Below are 15179 nucleotides of genomic sequence, written 5' to 3'. Positions count from 1 at the left end.
CTATTGTAAATAATGCTGCTATGAACATCGGGGTGCACATATCTTCTCAGATTAGAATTTTTGTTTTTTCTGGATGTATAACCAGGAGTGGGATTGCTGGATCATATGGTAAGTCTATTTTTAGTTTTTTAAGGAATCTCCATACCGTTTTCCAGAGCGGCTGCACCGATTTATAGTTCCACCAACAGTGTATGGGGGTTTCCCTTTCTCCCTACCCTGTTCAGCATCTATTATTTGTAAACTTTTTGATGACGGCCATTCTGACTGGTGTGAGGTGATACCTCCTTGTGGTTTTGATTTGCATCTCTTTAATAATTAGCAATGTTGAGCATCTTTTCATGTGCCTGTTGGCCGGCTAAAGATCACATTTCTCAAAGGCCATTTAATCTTGTTGAAAAGTCCATGTAATGTTTTTAGTGACATAAATAAGATAAAGCATTATATTGAGAGCATCATTCCAATTTTGTTATATATATGTGATTTTTACCCAGTACACACACAGACACACATATATACACTATACATACATATCAAAACTTGAAGGAAATAACTTAACATGTTCAGGCATTTATTTCTGAGAAGACTGAAATTTTTTCTTTATACTTTTAAGTATCTAAGAGTTTTTTCAACAAATATGTTCTTTTTAAAACAACAACAAAAATACTATTAAATCTTTGGCTCAAACTGGAATAGAACAGGTGTTCAATATGGGCTCACTTAATCCTTATACATATGTCAATCAAACAGAGATTACCAAGTAGTTTTGTTTCCTTTACCTCCAAATTAGTGTTCTTATTTCCTCTAATTCAGCTGCCGTGAACGTGTTAAGACTCCTTCCCTGGAATTGTTTTAGATTATTTTTATTTTTTACAAACTAAGCTTTTTAAACTAAGATGTTCTTACAAACTGATTTTGTTAAGGCTGTTTACACTTAAAATTTATATTGCTTTCTTCAGAATATGATTTTTATAGGTAATACAAAATAATATATATGCAAATCTGTACAGTGAGTTCTCCACATAGAAGCTAACCTTGAAATAAAAGGATGAAATGGATTTTAAATTCTAACACTCATGACTTCTGAATTGCTGAGCATTTGTATAGCCGTTTTTCCTTTGACTGTAGTCATGATAATATTTATGGCAGAAAGAATATGTCAGAGGTATTTAAAGGAATAGGAGGCAGTTTGTGAGATCATAAAAGCAGTTTTTTTTTTTAATAAAGAGGTTTTACTGCCTGCAAGAACAAAACTTAATAGCTTTTTAAGGAAGATAATATAATCAAACTCACTATAATGTATTGTCTTAAATGTCTTGTGTAATATATGAAGAAAGAGAAAAATGTGAACAGTAATCATGAAAATAAACCAACCAAAAGAAACAGATCCCAGATGACTTAGTTGTTGAAATTAGAGATACTGATTTTGAATTAGCTATTATAAATATATTTAAGAATTTAAAAGAAAAGATGTCTTTAGGAAATGTAGAGTAGTAAATCTCATCAGAAAAATGGAAACTATGAAAACCAAATAGAATTCTAGAACTAACAAGTATACTATCTAAAATTTAAAAATTGATCGGATTATATTAATAGTAGATTGGATACTGAAAAAAAAAGTCAGTGAACTTAAAGATAGAAAAATAGAAATTATCCAACCTGAAGAACAGGGACAAAAAAGATTTTTAAAAAATGGTATATTCTTAATGAGTCATGGGACCATATAAACCAGTCTAATAAAAGTGTAATTAAAGTCACAGAAGTAGAAATACTGAATAAAGCAGAAAAATATATCTGAAAAATTAATGACCTAAAATTTCCCAAATTTGTTAAAAACAATGACAACAACAAAAACAATGAATCCACAAGCACATCATGGTCAATTGCTGAAAAGCAAAAATCAAATGAAAGTAAATGAAATGAAAAACTTATTTCAGTTCTCCAAACTTAAATATCTCTATTCTCAACACAATTTCCTATTTTTTTTTATTGAGTTATAGTCAGTTTACAATGTGTGTCAATTTCTGGTGTACAGCATAATTTTTCAGTCATATATGAATATACATATGTTCGTTTTCATACTCTTTTCACCGTGAGCTACTACAAGATCTTGTATATATTTCCCTATGCTATACAGTATAAGCTTGTTTATCTATTCTATATATACCTGTCAGTATCTATAAATCTTGAACTCCCAGTCTGTCCTTTCCCACCCCCTTCCTCTGGCAACCACAAGTGTGTATTCTATGTCTGTGAGTCTGTTTCTGTTTTATGTTTAAGTTCATTTGTCTTCTTTTTTTTCCTTTAGATTCCACATATGAGGGATATCATATGGTATTTTTCTTTCTCTTTCTGGCTTACTTCACTTAGAATGACATTCTCCAGGGCCATCCATGTTGCTGCAAATGGCATTATGTTGTCATCTTTTATGGCTGAGTAGTATTCCATTGTATAAATATACCACATCTTCTTTATCCAGTCATCTGTCGATGGACATTTAGGTTGTTTCCATGTCTTGGCTATTGTAAACAGTGCTGCTATGAACATTAGGGTGCAGGTGTCTTTTTGAATTAGGGTTCCTTCTGGATATATGCCCAGGAGTGAATTTTCTATTTTTAGAATTACTCTAGGGAGCCTATATGAGAAATCCTTGATAAACGTGATAATTTAAACAGCCAGGAAAGTAAAGAGCCTGAACTCAAATCAAAACTTGCCAAACTTCAAATCTAATTCCCTTATATATTATTATATTTTAGAAGGTAAGAAGATCATCTGTTTTTTTTTTTTTTCATTTTAGGATTTAAGATGACAGATTAGACTTAGAAAAAGAAAGGGGGGGATTGGCTGTTTTTCCTCTGAGGTTTTTAAACTGTTGGTTGATATTGGTCCAAACACTGCCACCACCTCCTCCAGACCATAAACTCCACGCAAGTAAGGGATAGGTTTTTCTAATGTGCTCAGGGGTGTATTTATAGGACCTAGAAAGAATGACTGGTATACAGTAGGTACTCAATGTATAAATGAAAGAATGAGATCAAAATGAAATCAAATGTTTCCATGTGCTGGTTTACATATTTGGCATTCGTTTTGTTAACAAGTCAGACATAATGTTTTCAGGTGTTACTGTGAGCTGTTGTAATGAACATCTTAATGCAGTCCATACTAGATAATAAGCCTATTGGCCTAAGTTCAGAATTTTAAATAGGTCAGTAACTGTTGTTGCATTCACTACTTACCTAGATATTATTTTACCTGGAAGGAAAAAAAAATTGACCATCAAGTCCCTAGATTACACTGTTACCTTATATTCCATTGATCTCTTCTTGCTGGGGCAGTTTTTCCACAATTTATGTTTCACTTCATGTTAGGTCCTAAGAAGTCTGTAAGGTGACTTATCCTACCCAAGTTCATTAACATTCTTATTGGTGCACTAATAATTATGTGCATTGTTTCAAAATTCAGTGAATTATATTATCAGTCAGAGTCTAACCAGGAAAACAGAAATTGCTTTAAGATTTTTCAATAGAGTGAAGTGAATTCAGGAAAGTTATTACAAAGGTAATGGAATATCTGAGAACCACAGAGCGGATGGTAAAGTAATACAAAGTTAAACAGCAGAAAACCGCTACCATCTGTAGGCTGGAAAGATGAAACATGTAGCAGTATTATTGCCTAGAGGGTTGTCAGACGGAAGGCGGAATTAACAAACCCGTCAAGCAAGGGAACCAATGACCTGGAGCAGCAGAGGAGAGGCCACTGCTGAGAAGCTGCCTCCCTAGAGAGGCAGGAGGAGAAATGCCCTGGCTTCTCTATCTCCTTCCAGTGTCTTGCTTTGTTAAAACTCAGCCAGAAGACAGCTGATACAGGATCCTGGGAAACAGACTGCAGGGCTCAGTCTCCCCATCTCACAGAGAGCTGAACTGAAGGAGGATAAGGATGGAGCCAACATGCCCAAGCTCCCAGCTACAGGTGTATCGAGTGTTTCCAGAATTTAAAGCACTTTCTCTAAGGTTCTATGGAGTTTCAACAGTTTGATGCCACATCTCAATGGTTCTACAATTCCAATCACTTACTTTTTGGTTGGGGGCAACTTTACACTGACTATTAGAAACTAGAAAAATCTTTCAAAAATAGAAATCACCTGATGCAGTTCTTGCTCATGCCATCGTGGATTTTTAGATACATAACTGAAGGATTACGATAAAATGACTTTTGTGTGTTCCCTTTTCCAAGTTTATGAGGCACAAAAAGCTTATCTTCCTGCTAGCATAGGGCTACTGTTGTAGTAGTTTCTTAATCTGAAAAATATAATGGAAAGGAAACATAACATTTTGTGAAAGCTATTTAAGCTTGCATTGCTACAGGACTAACTCAAAAAGATTCCTTAAGATTCAGAAAGTCAAGAAAACCCAAGAGGACCTTAAATGCTTGAAACCTTATCTCTGCTATTGCAGATCGTGTCATTGGATACTCCAGAAAATGAATATGTCTTGAAGTGGATGGAGTGTGTGATTAAATCCCTGAGTAGCGTGAGTATGACATAATAATGCTTGACGAGTGTTGAAGAGTTTAAATAGAAAGCAAGGAAGAAAATGGTTTCCTGCAGCATAAGGAGTTCGAACTCAAAGTACCAAAATGGAATTGGCAAATGGAAACATTTGAATGACTTTCTAGAAGTATTTCCTAATGGAGTCATAAGTGAGGTCAGTGGAATTAGTTTTCCAGAGGGAAGTGATTGGAGCAGAGGTTTTTGAAGTAAACAAAAGAAAAAGCATCTGAAAATACACCACAGGAGATATACCTCTGGAGTCAGTTATTATTAACTCTTTTCTTTAGTTCGAGCATTAGAAATGTCAGTGTTGCATCTGAATGCTGCTGGTCAATGAAAGATAGGCACACGCACTATCTTGTTCAATTCTCAGATGAGAAACTAGCGTTCAGAGAGATTACAAATGGCTTGTTCAGAGTGCACACGTGGTAAGGGTCAGAGCTGAATCTTCAACCCAGGCTCTCATCCAACCTTCCATACTTTCTCTACTGTAGTGCAGAGCCTTGGGATCAGGAAGAGTCACAACAATTAGAAGCTATGGTTGATACCGAAAGAGAACCATATTCTTGGACTTCATGTAGACTTATCTACAAGAAAAGGAAAATACAGCCCCTTTCTAAGCATCTAGGGAAGCATAACAAGCAGAGTTCTTGGCTTTAGAGAACAAAATACACTCTGGGTAGTTTAGACAGAAAGGGATTTATTACAGAGCATAAAGTAGCTTACAGAGCATATCAGAGGCTAGAGAACTAAATAGTCCTGCTACAAGAATTTGTGGGATCTGGGGCAAGAGCTCAAGAAGATACCCACATAACATGTCTAAATACTTAAAATTTAGACATACGCTTCAAACTTAAATTAAATATGTGCTGTGTTCACACCTTGGGAAATTTACCTTTGAAATGACCCGAAAAGTCAAGATTAACTCGAATTCTCAGACTCCTTGGGGTTCCTCACCAAAGCACAGTGGCATGGGGAAAGCATGATCTCAGCCCCCAGCCCAGGCTCTCAGTCCTTCTCTTCCCATCTCTGACTCCATGGGCTACAAGAGACACTCGTCTGCATATGTGTGGATGCTAGAGCCCACAGGTCCAAGATCTATCTATACCCCTGGCAACAAGCCACTCTGCGGCCACTCTCAGATCTAAAGGTGTCCACATGGGTAGTGTGGTACACTTTCAGAAGAATGGCCTCAGGAAAGAGTCCCACAAAGATCCTGGAAGAAAGCTCAGGGCTCTTTGGGTAAGGAATTCAGGTCCATGTTCCTGGGGCACAGTCTGGGGCTAGAACTCCAGTTAAGTGTGTCCGGTTGGCCCTACATACTTCTCACTCTGCGTTTGGGAGGCAGTGGCCGGAGTAAGAGCCTCTAAAGTGTTGGTCCCAGAATAGGAGCCCCTCTTGCCTGGATCTAAGGGCAGAACCTGCTCACTAAGGAACAGTGTAGCCTGATGAATTGCTCAACCATACCAGGGACTTGCTAAGAGAAATTCGACTGCCTCAGATACCTGTTGATCTATAACTTTGATGCAAGATCCGGGCCTGTAGAACCTTCTTCACAATGCCTTAGAAGAACCAAACACTTCTGCAGTTGTGTCTGCCAGAAGGCCCAGTCTCTTCATATAAGACTGCTATCTCACAGTGCTGAGTTCTGCATTTCAAGTCTTGTGTGGTATATCTGCTTGGTGGAACCTAAGTCCATGTGGAAACTTAGCTGCAAATGTAGTTTGGCCTTTACAGCTTCCATTACTCAGGAAAACATATTAGAAGTAGATTGAGTGACCACAGGAGACCAAACTTTCTTGCAACATCTTTGGAAAAATCCATATATTGATACAAGTGATAGAAATAGAAATGACTTGGATACATATTGCTTTTTATCCCTTCATGGTAAAACCACCATTATGGATTTATTAGTAGTGGCTATTTGAAGCACCCTGCTGTAAAGGATTTGGAGGCTTTTCCTCAGGACTCAGTGAGAAAAAGCACTTCTATATTTTCAATATCCACCATGGTTATGGGAGGGACCGGGGCGACACTCATGCCATTTTTGGAAACAGGATTGTCTTAGATATATAAGTAGGCATGGAGTTGGGCTTTGTTAAATGAATGAATAAACTATAAATAAGCAAATTATAGATAGTACCTTAGGCAGGAATTAAAATGATTCTGAGTGTTTCCACCTCATAATCCTAATCCATTTAATTTTATCTGTTACCACAGTGAGTTTGAGAAGAAAACAGATACAGTAAAGGGGGACAAAAGGAGGTGACATTTGAAGAAGTTAAGGAGGCAGAAGAGGTTTCTCACGTAATTGAAGGAGAGTAAAATGACAAATATAGAGCAGGGGGTCCAGAGTCTCTTGCCCTCTTCCCATTCCCCTGTTAGCTAAAGTAATATGACCTGCTGTGAAAAACAAACCCCCAGATTTTGTGGTTTCACATGATAGAAATTTATTCTTTTCCCCACAGTAATCTGATGCAGGTGCTTCTTGTCAGTGGGGGGAAGGTGGCTCAGGCTGATGAAGGCTTTAACTTCAAACATGAGCTGTAACATTGCCGCGGGCATCAACATGGAGAACACAGACGGAAGAAGGAAGTGGGAGAAAAAAGGCTTTTTAACCACGTTAATTCAAGAAGTGACACACCATATTTTTGTTCATATTTCTTTGGTGAGAACTTGTTATTTGGCCCCACCTGGATGCAAGGGTGAAGCTGGGACACATGTCTGGGCAGCTGCTTCCCAGCAATGGCTCTGCATCCGTCCTACTCGAAGTATGGTCCGTGGACCAGCAACGTCAGAATCGCCTAGGGGCTTGTGAGAATGGCACATTCTTTTTTTTTTTTTTTTTTAATTTAAAAATGCTTTATTGCTAAAACAATGCCGACCATCATCTGAGCCTTCAGCAGGATGTAATCTTTTTGTAATAGTCGCATCAAAGATCACTCATCGCAGATCACCACAACAAATAGAATAATAATAGAAAAGTTTGAAATATTGCAGGAATTACCGAGAATTACCAAAACATGACAGAGCTGTGAGGTGAGCAAATGCTGTTGGAGAAATGGTCCTGATAGACCTGCTTGGGCAGGGTTGCCACAAACCTTCAATCTGTAAAAAATGTAGACTCTGGGAAGTGCGGTAAAGCAAAGCACAAAACGAGGCGTGCCTGTATGAAAAGAAAGGCACGTTCTTGGGCTCCACCCAGGATCTCTGAATTAGGACGGTTGGGGCTGGGGCACAGGAAGCTGTGTTTTAATAAACCCTCCACAGGGTTCTTACGTATGCTCAAGTGTGAAGACCCCTGATCTCTGGTGGACAGCTTGTCTTTTTTTACCCAACTGCCTCCAGTGACCACAATCCAGTGCATCAATATTGGAAGCCCCTCTGCAGGACGGTTGTACTTCCTACTCCCTTAAAAGTCGTCAGGGGAGGGGAGGGTCTACCTCACTGGTAAAGTGCATGCTTAGCATGCACAAGGTCCTGGGTTCAGTCCCCAATACCTCCATTGAAAATTTTTTTAATTAATTTAAAAAAAAATTAAATAAAATTTTTTAAAAATCGTAATTACCTCCCTCCCCCAAAAATGTCATCCAGGTAGAGGTCCTAGAAGTCAACACATGCTTTACTACTTCCTCTCCTTCCTTCTGTCACTATAAACTGCAATGACCAGATAACAGCTGGTTTGTTAGCCGAGATCCTAGGGTGAGGAGAGCAGGCAACATAGAGCAGAGCCCCAGCTGACCCACCGTGGACGTGGACATGTGTCATGAGAAAGAAAGAGACCTTTGTTGTTTTAAGCTTTGAACTGTGGAAGTTGTTCACTATAGCATTATCTTGTCTGAAACACCCCCTTTCTCCGACCTATAGCACTGCCCATGAGTCTTTATGAATGACCTTGCAAACCTTTTCTCTGTGGGGTTCTTTCCTCCTTCACACTGTGCTAAAAAATTTGGCATGCTGTCCCCAAGTGGATGGTGATTCCTGGTGTTTGTACACTTATCTTTTGTCTTCTTTTATTCCTTTTCACTCTCACTTCAATATTGATGGTGTCTAGAAACCTTGACCATTAGTACAGCATTCTTATCTCTAGTTTGCTCTGGCTTTGGTGACCCTGATTTTTCCATTGTTAATGTTTGTGAAAAGTCTCATGCAAAATCTTATTTCTGTAGGTTCTTGCTCCATCTTCTAGGTCCCAGTCAATCTGTTGTCTTTCTCTTCAAGGTTCAAGTGATGTGATTTCTTGAGATTCTGACTCAAGGGATTCAAAGATAAATTGAATCACAAAATGCTAGAGGGATGTCTTCTTAAGTGGTCTGCTAAAATCAGATTTAAACTTGATCAGCACATACACTAAAATATATTGGTTATGACTGGCAGCAGGCAGGGGCATAGATAACTCTGGAGTCATATATTTGGGGCTGGGGTAGCAATGTGTGATTCTATTTTGGGGGTGGTGGCAGCACATTTACCTAATTTTGTTAAGCTTAGGGCAGTATTAGCATAATGACATTGTGCTTCCTGAATGTGTCTCCCTGGTCAGTGAGGGGCAGGTAGTTTGAGATTGAAATTAGGACATAACCAATGTACAGTAAAATGTTAACTTTCCATCTAGAATATTAAGGAAATGAGTTGTTCTGGTTACAAGGTTCATATGTATAAAAATAGGTTCATTTAAACTATTTTTGGTGAACATCTTTGAAAATGTATATATATTTCCTTGCTTTATTAAATAGAACATTCTAATTCGATCTTGTCTTTCTGACTCAATCATAAATTATTCTAACAGGCTGTAATAGAGCCTGTTGAGTGCAGAGCTCTATATTAGGGTTCTGGTATCAACTTTTCAGAGTTTTTCCATCTTCATCAACTCTTGGGCTGCCAGCTGTCACTTTTTCATGCTGCCAGTGTGTGTCTCCCTGGTGACCTGCTGCCTCCAGGATACCTTGAACTGGGAAAGTAGAACATCATCTCTCTAAAGTTTTGCCTAAAATATAAGTAAATTGACTCCAAATGTGAGCCCAGGAACATTCCTGTGTGAATGAAGTGCATGGGCTTTATCCCATCACCTTAGCCTGATCGGTGGCTAGACTCTTTCTTTCTTTCTTCCTTCCTTTCTTCCTTCCTTTCTTTCTTTCCTTCCTTCCCTTTCCCTTTCCCTTTCCCTTTCCCTTTCCCTTTCCCTTTCCCTTCCCTTCCCTTCCCTTCCCTTCCCTTCCCTTCCCTTCCCTTCCCTTCCCTTCCCCTTCCTTCCTTCCTTCCTTCCTTCCTTCCTCCCTTTCTTTCTTTCTTTCTTTCTTTCTTTCTTTCTTTTTCTTTCTTTCTTTCTTTCTTTCTTTCTTTCTTTCTTTCTTTCTTTCTTTCTTTCTTTCTTTCTTTCTTTCTTTCTTTCTTTCTTTCTTTTCTTTCTTTCTTTCTTTCTTTCTTTCTTTCTTTCTTTCTTTCTTTCTTTCTTTCTTTCTTTCTTTCTTTCTTTCTCTCTCTCTCTCTCTCCCCCTCTCTCCCTCCCTCCTTTCTTTTTCTTTTTTCTTTCCTTCCTCCCTCTCTCTATTTCAGGAAACTGAGTGAAGGTTTATTTTGTTTGTTTGCTTGCTTATTTGTTTGTTTGTTCTTAAATCAGCTCTATTTTGAATGTGGATTACAAAATATTGACTACAGGTGCGATGTCATAGCTACATGGGACTAATGAGAAATCTCATCATGGATCTCTACATTTTTAGGGCCCTTTATGCTATTCTGAGTGTTCTCCCTACTGGCATTTACATCTGTCGTTTTGGTATGATGCTAATATTGCATCATTTTTTGTAGTCACAGTGGTTATAAAGTTTTCTAAACTAATCTTGCTAATAAAAATAACTTAGTCTTACAGAGAAGGAGTGAAAATGTCTAACCTGTTGCTTGTTTTATTCTTTCTAAACATTTGCCCTTTCTTTTTCTAGGCTGCATGATCTTGTGAAAAAGAACTAAAATCATCACCTCTTGCTTTGCCTACAGGTACCCAAAGTGAGCAACTACTGTAGGCCCCTCCCTCCTATTTGGTCCTCTGCATGGAGGATAAGATGGGGTAAAAGTGTAGGGAAGGTACATAACTGTAACAAAGAAGGTGGTAGGAATACAAGAGAGGCATAAGGTCAGTGCAACAATTAGGATTTTGTAGACATAATTCCTTCTAAAAGGCTCTTCAAAGCTCTCTCTTTGTTGTCGGTTATAGAACTTTATATTCCATGAGCACCTGGATTGTTGAAATGTGTGTGATGGTAAAGGAATTGACCCTGGCCAACCTGTGCCTCAAATGGGCTTGCTTAGTGCTGGGAGAAAACCATTTGGCCACACACAGAACAAGAGATGTGGCCCTTTCAATTCTTCCCCTGACAGATGTCGAAGGTATGACTTATCACATTAGACCAAGACCTTTTGTGTGGTTGGGATTACACTGAACATTCCAGACCTCTTCTGGACTTTTTTTCCTCTGTGTTGAGCCACAGTCTGTGGGTCTACTGCAGGGATGTGGGGAGAGCAGAAAACATACGTTTACAGTTACTTGAGTAGCCTTGGAGGGTTGTAGATGGCCTGTCAGAGCTATAAAACCTGGGCATGGAGACTCAGAAACCAGTGAGGGCTACCTGGCTGGGGATGGGAGCATGAGGGGCCATGCTGAGCATGGAAGGAAACCATCATTAAATGAAAACCACTCATTGTTTCCATGTGATAGCATTGCTGCTGGTAGACTTGGCCTCTGGGGCTGTCTTCTGTGCTCTAGGCCCTACTAGAAGACGAAGGGGCAGGCGGGCTACAGGAGCAGTTTAACCTACTGGGACTGGTTTCATGGAGTATGAAGAGCAAGAGTTGGTTTTCTGTCCATCTGTCCATCTGTCCATCTATCCATTTATCTATTCTCTCTACACAGAAACCAGAATGTCTTCTCAAAATGCACATCTGGTCACGTGACTCTCCTCTTAACTCCTTTCTGACTTTTTCATTGGAGTGAAATTCAGACTTCTGAATGTGGCCTCCCTGTTCCTGCATAATGAGGCTCTGCCCATCTCTCTGGTGACATCTCTTATCTCTTCCTCCCATCTTCTTATATACCCTTCACTCCTGTCCACAGTAACTTGAAAGAAATCAAGCTTTTTCTTACGTCTGGGACTTTGAGGAAGTTGGGGGTTTTTTTCCTCTTGCTCTCCATCCTTAGCTTTCATGACCACTAATCCTCTGTCACTAATCATCTCTCAGAAGGTCTCACTTTGAGGGAGTGTCTGGTCCCAGTGTCAAGGGCTCTCAGAGCACCCTCTAGCCTCCCAGCAGGCCCAGGAATAAGTGTTACTATCTTTAATACATCTCTCTTCCCACTATAATCCAAGCTCCTTAAGGGCATTAATGGTACCTATAATATCTAGCATAGACTTTGCCATATAACACGAATTCAGCAAATTGTTGCTGTAAAAAGTGTATACCAACAAGATTGGCAATATTGTTTAAAGATTGGGTTCTGTTGTTAAGCTGTCTGTATCTGTATTCCAGCATCATCATTTATTAAATGGATGACTTCGGACAATTTACTTCACCTACCTGGCCTTGGATTCCTTGTCTTTCAAATAGGAGTCATAGTGTATATTTCTTAGGATACAGTTAAATGAGAAACTACATGTCAATCATCTAGACTAGTGTCTAGCACATAGAATACACTTAGTTACGTATGGTTGTAATTGTGTCTTCTACATGCTCAGTGCTCTGGACTTGAACCTGGCATGAAATAAAAAGTTGTGTTATCAATAAGTCACTATAAGGATTGGCTTAATCCCTCTAAACCACAAAAATGACTCTGTGAGGCAAGCTGAGGACCAGCATAGACTTGGGGTTGGGGAGACATCTTGCCCTAAATCTGGCTTCAGAGCTCAGGACCTCATTTTTCCTTCTGATCAGGCATGATCTCCTTAACAAGCCCAACTCCTCCGCATTCATGAGGTCAAATCACTGCTAGAGTTTCTGTCCTGTTCCCTTGTGTCTTTATTTCTTTTCCAAGACCCTGGTACTTCTGAGAATGGGGCCTGCATTTGTCACCAACAGATCCCCCCACCCCATATCCTGATGACTAGAGTTCTGTTCCTGAAGCCCAGTCCCTGCTGGGGCCAGGCTAACCCTCGGTGCTGACCACCTGTTTGTATTACCTGTGTCTGGAGTGCTCATCACCCTGTTCTACCTGCCTGACTTTTTGACCCCCTATGACACTGCCTGCCTGCCTGGACAGCTACCCCTTTCCAGAACAGTTTGCACTTCTGATGGACTGTCAGAACTACAGCTGGATCTGCCTCCTATTGTTTACCTTACCCTATTTTATATAACAAGTCCCTCAAACTAAGACTCTATTCTCAGTTTTATCTTGCCACCACTGAAACTCCTGTTTAGAGAGTTCTTGCTATCAAAATCTATAATGTTAGAGGACATAATGCATGTCCTTAAATGACAGTTAAAGAAGGTTGAAAGTCAGAAGTGCCTTAGAACATTGGTGGAAGTTGTCTGCTTATAAAAATACTTTAAACAGAGGAATGAGGATGTTTATGTCTAGTGAAATCTATACTGTCAGTCCAAGAAAAAGTCAGACTAACAGCTTATTGGACAACAAGCAAACTGTGTCTCTGCAGGGAGCTCGTCACGGGATTCTTGACTCCCTCCCAGCCCTTATTAGGATTGGAGAAATCCTTCCATTAACACCAGAGTATGTAACTATGGGTGCGGGAAAGACTCCAATTTTCCACTCCAAAACCTTATGTGACTTGGCATCCACCTCATGGAGAATGCTCTTTTGTGCCATGCAAGGGATTATAATAGGATGACCAAATTCTTAGTCAAACCTTATAGTTTGACATGGGCAAAATAAGTGGTTTGGATATCAATTGAGGATGCAAAAGAATAAAGACACTGAGGTGGAAAAGAAAAGCAGCTCACTGCTATTTTATTTCTCTGTCTCATAGTCTGCATGGTGTTGCAGTAGTTTAATCAAAGTTGGGTGTATTTCTTTCTTTTTGGAATTAAGTATAAGGATCAATAATTGCTGATATAATCACTCAATTGACTGGAAATAACCACTCAATTTCTTTTCTCTCCTTGGAAATGTGTTAGAGGGAAGAGGGGAAATGTGTTAGAGGGAAGAGGGGGAATGTGTTAGAGGTGTTTCTTCTTCAACATTGTCCATTGAAGGCAAAAGGGAGAACTTTTCCCTTTCAGTCAGTAACCTGGCAGTTCTGTCTGCATGGTATAAGAAAGTAAGAAAGGGTTTTTAGTGTTAGATCGAAGTTTGAACCTCTCAGCCATTTTCTACCTGAACGATCATTCTCTGGCTGAGCCTCACCCGTAAAATGGAAGGAATGGTATCAATCTCAAAGTGTTGCTGTGAGGATTAAATTATGGAATGCATATAAAGGGTCTGGCACAGTGAATAGTACAAGTAGGGACATAATCAATGAATTCTCAGCTGTTCTTGCTAATTAGGGTCAGTGCACATGGAAGCAGGTGCACCCTGGGAAGAATGCTTTATAGTATGATTGTATTTGACCATGACTGGGAAATAGTCCTTCTTAGCAGTAAACTCCCAGAACTTGTCCACTGGCTCATTTTGGTGACCCCCTTTCCCTCTGTTTTTGCCTTTTGCCTCCACATCTGCAAAAGTCACTCCTGTTTAAATAACCTGGTTACCTTTATACTGACAATGTCAAAAACCCATGTTCATTTAATTTCTTTCTCAAATCCCATCCTATTAATTTCTTCTTGAACATATGCAGGAATTGTCATTTTCTTATTAGCATAACAATGTCCAAAGTCTTCCTACTCCTTCCTTAAGGTCCTTCTCTCAGTTTTTTTCCCCCCTCTGTCATTGGTACTATCATTTTCTTACTCATTTTTTTATTCATTTATCTTTTTTATTTATTTTTTCCATTCATTCATTCAGCAAATATGTATTGTATCTACCATTTGCTAAACCTGAATTGACACTGGGGAGCTAATAAGTATTCTAATGAGAGGTAGCATAGGTAATGTTTAAGAGTAAGACAAATAGATAAACAACAAGGACCTACTGTATAGCACAGGGAATTATATTCAATTTCTTGTAATAAGATATAATGGAAAATAATCTGAAAAGAAAAAATATATGTATGTATGTGTGTAACTAAATCGCTTTGCTGTACACCTGAAACTAATGTTGTAAATCAACTACACTTCAATTAAAAAAAAAAAAAAAAACAAAGTGTAACTGCTTTGCAGAGACAAACCTCTGTTTGAACTCTAAACTCCACTGTGTCCTAGCAGGCTGACCGTGGGTAAGCTACTTCAAGCTCCCAAGACTTCAGCTTCTCATCTATAAAATGGGGGTAATATCAGTTCCTGTTTTTTGGGGTTGTTGTAAAGAGTGAACAAGACAATTAATGAAGGGAAATTTCTCAGTACACTGCCTGGTGTGTAACAAACATAAACACTCAATAGATGTTAGCTTTTGTGAGGATAATAATGATGATTTTTAATTACCCAGTCCTTCGTGAAGCTTAGACTTTAGAGGGATATCACAGAAATTCCCAAAGATCCATCGAAGGTTTCTAAGCAGATTAATTACTGGGTTCTTACCATCTTTGATTCCTCATTT

General features: G+C 39.0%; 1 protein-coding gene across 6 annotated transcripts in view; it reads left to right on the top strand.

The window, feature by feature from the left end:
- Window positions 1-15179, top strand: part of METTL15 (methyltransferase 15, mitochondrial 12S rRNA N4-cytidine) — a 471343-nt gene that overhangs the window by 207769 nt on the left and 248395 nt on the right. For 2 of the 6 annotated variants that reach the window (XR_012509638.1, XR_012509635.1), the window contains one exon: window positions 4452-4526. The exons of the other annotated variants lie outside the window; for them this stretch is intronic. The gene's annotated coding sequence lies outside the window, so the exon portion shown is untranslated. The remainder of the gene's footprint in view (window positions 1-4451; window positions 4527-15179) is intronic. 6 annotated transcript variants of the gene reach the window in all.

This window comes from Camelus bactrianus, chromosome 10 (assembly GCF_048773025.1).
Source record: "Camelus bactrianus isolate YW-2024 breed Bactrian camel chromosome 10, ASM4877302v1, whole genome shotgun sequence".
In the NCBI taxonomy this organism is placed as follows: Eukaryota; Metazoa; Chordata; class Mammalia; order Artiodactyla; family Camelidae; genus Camelus; species Camelus bactrianus.
This window is presented reverse-complemented; position numbering and strand designations above follow the sequence as displayed.